Raw genomic sequence first — 6,065 nt, forward strand, 5'->3', positions numbered from 1 at the left:
TGGCGAGGGGGCAGTGGCGGAGAGGGGGGGAAGAAGAAAAAAGAAGAAGAAAGAAGGGGGAAGGGGGGTAGGTGGCGGCGGCGTCTGGAGGTGGCGGTGATGGTGGCTGGATGGTGGTGGTTGGATTGGAGGGGAAGAGAGGGAGAAGAGGGTTTCAGGAGGGGCGCGACTGATAGGGTTCGCGTGGTTTGGGGTTATAAATTTGAATCCACGCGGCCGCGTGGGGCACGCGGTCGCGTGGCTTGAGCAAAATGGGGGGTGACGCTATCGCGTGGGTGACGCGATCGCATGGAATGGCTAAAAGAGTGAATCACGCGATCGCCTGGGGCATGCGATTGCGTCGCTGGGATTTGTGCTAAACGCACGAATCCAGCGTCGTTTCAGCGCAACTCTCTGTCTCCCTTGGGGTGTTCATGCAATCCATGCGACGCGGTCGCGTTGCTCAAGCGGTCGCATGGGGTTGGCATTGTGCAAGTGACGCGATCGCGTGGGTGACGCGATCGCGTGGGTCATTTGTGCGAAACGCACAATGGCCGCACGATTCTAGCCTAACTTTCTGGACGTTGGATCTTTACGCTGATCTCCAGGTCACGCGGCCGCATGGATGACGCGGTCGCGTGGGTAGTGTTTTTCGCAATATGACGCGATCGCATGAGTGATGCGGTCGCGTCGCGCACCCCTTTTTTTATGCAGTATGCAAAATGCAATGATTAATATGAATGCGATGCAAAATTCCAGGTTCAATATTATAAAATAACATAAAACTTGAAAACAAGCAAAGCGAAATAAAAATTGAAAAATGAACGATCATACCATGGTGGGTTATCTCCCACCTAGCACTTTTAGTTAAAGTCCTTAAGTTGGACATTGGAAGAGCTTCCTATTATGGCGGCTTATGCTTAAATTCATCTAAAAATCTCCACCAATGCTTGGAATGCCAATAGCCTCCAGGGTCCCAAACTAGACATGTAAAGCTCCTGAGCAGCTTCAAAAAAATTTTTAGGCTCCCGGAATGACGAATGTTGGAATAGATTCCAGGATCCCAAACTTTGCTTTTAAATCCGCCTCCGTCTTGATCTATATTTTTCCATCCGGGCGGTTTAGAAAGTAGACTCTCACCATGGTGACCAAACATTTTCCAAGATCCATTCGATTGAATATGATACCAATCCGTGCACTTCAAGTTGAAGCGTGGAACTTTATTGAACCTTGTGCACCAGCTCTGAGCACGAGCCATTTCCCTCTTACTCTTAAAGCCGCAGAGAGCTCTAAGCTGGCCATCTGTTTCAAGCAAACCGTATTCAAGTGAAAAAGTAAAGTTAAAGTTTAAGGATTGTACCCACTTGAAGCTTGTATTGGGTGGTAATGGCCTTGGGGAAGGTGTTTCTGGTGGTTCTGTAAGTTCTACTCCCTTGTGCTCTTCTGTGAATTCTTCTACTTCTTTGCAAGATTCTTCAAATGCATCTGTGTCCTGGTCAAAGTCTTCTGTGTCTTCCTCATCACTTAAGTCATAGATTGGAGGTTGAGAGAAATCTACCTCTGCATCATCTTCGTATTCATTTGGGGAAGATTCTTCGATCTCAGAGAATTCACTTGCGGATGCAAGTTCATTACTAAGAGAGCTTGACTTGTGACTATCATCATCAAGGGAATTTGTGTCCTGGGTTATTCCGTCTAGTTCTTCATAAACGACTTGCCTTGGGGATTGTGAACTGTCCTCCTTAGCATTAACTGTAACGTCCTTGACGGAGTTCTCTTCAGCTCTGAATTCCCATGGAAGTTCAGCGTCTCCTAGATCTTCAACCAACTCTTCTTCTTGCGTAATGACAGCTCCTTCTACTTGTTCTAGTACGAATTCATTCTCTGTCTTGTCCACTGGAGTTTCTAGTATTTTCTTCATGCTACGCTCTTCGTTAGATTGTCCACATGGGGCTGTGGTTGGTCCTTGGATGTTCGAACGTCTAGAAGCTAATTGAATTACTGCTTGCTCCAGTTGTCGAATGGTTGTTTGAAGTTTATTTACTGTTTCCTTGAGGCGAACCTCTGATTCTCGGGGTGATGGATTCGGACATGATACATAGGAGAGTGGTGGTGCTTGGGAGTGATTGGATTGGAACTGGGGTAAATAGGGATCATGTGGTGGCGAATGGTGAAGAGAAGCTTGTGAGTGTGGTGGTTTGAGGTTATGTTGAGAGGATGGTCTATAGGCACGGGGTGGGGCTTGTTGGTAGTTACAAGGTTGTCCACCATATCTATCAGCTGGGTATGCATTGTAGAATGGTCGTTGTCCATGATATCTTGGAGGGTGTTGTTGCCTAAAGGGTTGATTAGATCCTCTTGGCTCCATCCATCCTTGATTGGTCTGATCTTGATGCATATTCCTGCTACAACTTCTATTTCCTTCAACAAAGTTAGAACCAAACTCAAAGCGAGAGGGGTGAGAGTTCATAGTAGCAAATAAAATTAAAAAGGAAAAAACAGAAACAAATAAACAAGTAAAAGAAAAATATTTACAATAACCAATAATAAGGTACACGTTAGCAGTTCCCCAGCAACGGCGCCATTTTGACGTTAGGATTTTTGCCAGTAAAGAATTTCATAAAAATAGTCGCGTTGTAGATATAGTCTCTAAACTGACAGAAATCCCTTCGTACAAACGTTTTGGTTGTCACAAGTAACAAACCCCTTAAAAATTGATAACCGAAGTATTCAAACCTCGGGTCGTCTTCTCAAGGAACTGCAGGAAAGTATGTTCTTATTATTGGTTATGGAGATTGCAAATTTGGGGTTTTAAGAATGAGGAACGAATATGACAAATAATTTAAATGGAAATTAAAAATAAATAAATACTGTAAAGCAAACTTTTGGCAAGGGATGAGAAATTGGAAGTCCAGATTAGTTACCCTTCTCAATAATAAAGAAGACTGAATCTTAATTCCACTTAGTTGACCCTTACTAAAGCAAAGGAAAGTCAAGGGACTAATTAGCTTGATCTTCGAATCCTATTTATTTCCTAAGAAAAGGTTGGGATTATTGAAGTTCAGTTCAATTAGCAAGGATAACAGTTATCAATTATATTGAGCTAAGATAACTCCTGAGTTACTGATTTCTTAACCAAGACCAAAAGGGGAAAAGTAAATCTATTGGAATAAAGATGTCTTCAGAGTAAAAGCAATAATAGCATAAATAAAAGAAAGCAATATTAAACTGAAATACCTCAAATAACATTAATTTAAATAATCTGGAACATAGGAGAATTCATAAATTAAATGGCAAAGTAAATAATCAACTAAAGTAATGGAATGAATAAAAGTGAAAGGGAAGCTTAAAATAAAGGAACATTAAACCTAGCATTGAGAGTCACTCCTAAAACTAAGAGAAGTCCTAAATCCTAAGAGAGAGAGAGGAGAGAACCTCTCTCAAGACTAACCTAAATCATGAGAAGTAACTAAATTGGCGAGCTCTCCCTGAATGGATGCATTCCCACACTTTATAACCTCTGGTCTATGCCTTCTGGACTTGGATTTGGGCCAAAAAGGGCTTCAGAAATTGCTGGGAGCGTTTTCTGCAATTTCTAGTGCGTGGCCTCTGTCACGCGTCCGCGTGGGTCACGCGGTCGCGTCATTCGGAGCTTTTCTCATCACGCGGTCGCGTCAGTCATGCGACCGCGTCATATGTGTTTTGCTTAAGGCGCGCGGTCGCGTCAATCATGCGGCCGCGTGGATGCCAGTTTCTTTAGAAACTCCGTTTTATGCTTTCCTTCCATTTTTGTATATTTTCTTTTCCATCCTTTAAGTCATTCCTGCCTTAGTAGATCTGAAACTACTCAACACACTAATCATGGCATCGAATGGAAATAAAGGTAATTAAAATAATTAATTTTAAATCATAGGAAACATGTTTTTCACATACATCACATAATAAGGAAGGGAGAGTAAAACCATGCAATTAATATGAATAAGTGGGTGAAGGATTGAATAAATTACTCAAATTAAGCACAAAATATATCATAAAATATGGGTTTATCAATGATGATGAGATGTGTGGTGGAGATTAAGTGGGATGACATGAGGGAAACTGTACCGGGATTCGTGATGATAGTTTTGATGCCGTTAATGTATTCTATAGCGTATGGGTTAGGAGAAATTGGGAGTTACATTGTGTTACATGTTTTGGAGTGGGGAGACGAGTCGTTTGAGAGGTTTGTGGTTATGAGAAAATTTGAAGGGAATGTCTGATGCAAATAATAATGGGAATCATCGTGTTGTTGATGATGACCAAAGAAATGACATGGTAAAGCACTTGAGGTGGTGTAGGGTTTAGTAACTAGGTGGAATATTTATGAGAATGTACAACTTTGGATATATATTTTCTTTATTTTATTAGAATCATGCATTTTAGTTTCTTTTGATTGTGTGTTAAATAGTAGTTTTGGAGACGAGATGAGATGAGACAAGAGGTGGACAATTAGGGTGGAGATAAATGTGTAATGTGAAACGAAATGATACATGTACATTCCAAATATTAATATTAAAATTTGAACACTCATATACAAATATTTTTGCCTAAATTTAATAGCTAAAAATTTTAAATAATTTAATATATTAGACTAAATTATTATTTAACAATTATATATGAGTTGTCACCGTGTTAAAATAAGATATGCGCACTCTAAAATTTAGAGTAATAAAATTTAGTAGAGATGATAAAAATGGGTTGAATCTGCCAGGTTAACTTGCCAAACTCGCCAAAAAGGATGGGTTGAATAGAGATTTTGAACCTACCAAATTTCAAAAATCCACACCGCCGAATTCGCAGACTTTGACTAGGCGAAACAGGTTGGCCGATGGGTAGGCACAATTTTTATTTATTTTTTAATTATTAAAATTTGATAATCAATATATGATCAAATTAGGAACTAGGGTTCACACATTTACACTTTGTTTGGATGTAGGAAAGAAAATGGAAGGAAATAAAATAAGAGAAAAGAAAATGGAAGAAAAAGTGGAATTATTTGTGCATTGTTTGGATGAATAGAAAATAGATGGAAAGAAAATAAAGAGACAATTTTTTTTGTTTGGATGGAAAGAAAAGTGAGAAGAAAGAAAATCATAATAGTATAAAATTACATTAATACCCTTATCATAAAATAAAGTATAAATATTTTTATTTATTTATATTTTATTATATTTTATAAATATTATAAAATATTATAATTTTGCTAGTATTGTGATTAAGGTTATTTGTTTTGATACTAGTATTAAAATCTACTGATACTATAGTTAGATGATAGGTTTTGTGAATTAATTGTTATTCTTATTGTGTTAAATTAAGATATTATTGTAGTATTACTAATAAATTTTATATTTTTTATATTAATTATTTTTAAAATTTGAGACTTGATTCTTCATAAAATGTTAGTGAAGATATGTATTTCAAATTTTAGTTTTAAGTTTTTGGCTATTTTATATTTTTTATTTACGTGAGACCGTTTTTATCGGTTCAACCAATGATTTATCGGTTGAACCAATAAACCAGTGAATCAGTAACTTGATCGGTTCGATCACCGGTTCGGTTCTGACAACTATGGTCCAAACTATGTCTTAGAATGAAATAAAAATGATTAAACTATCAAAATGATAAGTCTTTGAAAAATTTTAAAAATACGATAAAATATTAAATATTAAATATATATTTTAAAAATCAAATTTTAATGTAATTTTTTACAATTATTATTAAAAAAATAAGATCTTTTTATGTTTAAAATGTTGTAACTTTTGTGAAATGAATTTTTTTAATTTTTTTATTATGAATGATCACATTTTTTTAAAACATAAAAAGAAAACTTTAGAGATCAAATCTTCCTATTAATATTTTTACAAACCTTTTAAATATGTATTCAAATGTTATTACAAAAATTTAGATTTAATGGATAAGTCATTTATATTTTTTTTCATGGCATTCATATCTGTTTTAATCAAGATTTATTCAAGGTTCTGAAAACTGAACTGGTCATCGAACCGCTTTAACTACTGAATTACTGATTTAATAGTTCAATCGATTCA

General features: G+C 37.0%; 1 pseudogene; it reads left to right on the forward strand.

The window, feature by feature from the left end:
- The window catches only part of LOC107636822, a 17,851-nt pseudogene extending 13,613 nt beyond the window's left edge, over window positions 1–4,238 (forward strand).

The sequence above is a fragment of the Arachis ipaensis genome, chromosome B04 (genome assembly GCF_000816755.2).
Source record: "Arachis ipaensis cultivar K30076 chromosome B04, Araip1.1, whole genome shotgun sequence".
Lineage (NCBI taxonomy): Eukaryota > Viridiplantae > Streptophyta > Magnoliopsida > Fabales > Fabaceae > Arachis > Arachis ipaensis.